This window comes from Sinocyclocheilus rhinocerous, unplaced genomic scaffold (genome assembly GCF_001515625.1).
Source record: "Sinocyclocheilus rhinocerous isolate Xijiao unplaced genomic scaffold, SAMN03320098_v1.1 C36668928, whole genome shotgun sequence".
NCBI lineage: Eukaryota > Metazoa > Chordata > Actinopteri > Cypriniformes > Cyprinidae > Sinocyclocheilus > Sinocyclocheilus rhinocerous.
Window position 1 is genome coordinate 1 of NW_015784709.1, and position 1,487 is coordinate 1,487.

Consider the following 1,487-nt stretch of genomic DNA (forward strand, 5'->3'; position numbering starts at 1 on the left):
TTTTTTTGCGTTTTGCATTTATGTTTTTAAATATCTTGTGAAAAAGTACAGTTTTGCATACTTTTAATAAGTGTACTTATTATAACATACTTTGGAAGTGCAAACTGAATGTAATGTTTTTGAACACTTAATTAAACGGAAATGTACTGTAGGTTAAATTTATATTAAATGCCCACTTAAGTAGGACTTAAGTACATCAATATATGCAATTTCATGATTATTTCTATTGTCTTTTAAATTTAACAAACTTTTAATTTGACATCATTACAAAGTGCACTTTGTAAAAGTGTACTTAAAAAACTACTATCAGGATTCTGTGAAAAATTAGTGCTAAAAAGGTGTGAACAGTTATTGTTGCGACTGACCTTATTGCATATGCTTTTGAAGGAGTTTCCCCTTCGGATGCAAAATTTATGGGAGGAGAGTATTCAAATGTATCACGCAGCATGATTTACTAATATGTGCGGTAGTCAATTTACTGGCATTTGTGCCATAATTAAATGCCCAAAAAAGCATGTCTTAAACCAGATGCTAATTTGTGCTGTTCTTAGTAGATTCCGATGGTCATTATGGAAGAGATCTGGCTGTGTCTGCATTCTTTAATGTGTGCATTGTCATAAGAGCAACTGCAGAATTTTCCACTCCCATCATCGCTTTTATGGGATTATGAAAAAAGCATGATACTCACTTCATGATAAGGATGTAGACTCCATACATGGAGATCAGAAGCACTGATTCCCACCTATAACAATGCATTAATGGAGACAAAGATCAATAATACAACTCACATTTACATTACAACCATGCATTTAGCAGACACTTCATCAAAAAAGCAATTCATCAAACCTATTAACTTCCTAATGTTTCTAAATAATTACAGTACTATAATACCTCTGCAAATACAATACAATGTTTCTCATCTGCTTGAACATGTGGAGATGGGTGTAGAGGAAACACACAGCGGCGCGACTTACCATACAACTCTTTCATCATAAATAACCTGGATAAAATGAGACATTGAAGGGGTTAAATGAATGTTAATTGCTGATGAAGTTGTCATGTATAATTTGAATTAAAACTCTACTGAAGGAAATCTAGAGACTAGCGCTGGGAGTCATTATTGGGGCCATGTTCATACCTTAATAAAACAGAGGAGAAACTGCATTATACTATTTCCCTCTCTCTTTTGTCCTCTCTCATATGTACAGTCAAACATAGACTCACCAAAATCAAGGCCAGCACTGAGAAGATGTAGTACAGCGAGTCTCTGAACAGAGACCACCAGGTCAGGACCACCGTCTAGGGCAGAAATTGACAAAAGACACAAGAAACTGTGGCAAAATGCGTATTTCAGGTGTTCAATGTGATTCCAATGAAAAAAGGCTAAACTAACTCTTTTAAACTAACTCTTATCATTAATACTATTTACCTCCTTTGATACTTTGATAGATAGACAGACAGACAGACAGACAGATAGATAGATAGAT

The 1,487-nt window shown here is 34.5% G+C and overlaps 1 long non-coding RNA gene across 1 annotated transcript; it reads right to left on the reverse strand.

Annotated features, from left to right (window-relative positions):
* Positions 1–686: 686 nt before the first annotated feature.
* LOC107736394 (uncharacterized) lies at positions 687–1,307 on the reverse strand. Its single transcript, XR_001639653.1, has 3 exons — positions 1,225–1,307; positions 975–1,000; positions 687–742 (listed from the first exon to the last, which is right to left on the reverse strand). It is a non-coding gene; the product is annotated as an uncharacterized LOC107736394 (long non-coding RNA).
* Positions 1,308–1,487: the final 180 nt, after the last annotated feature.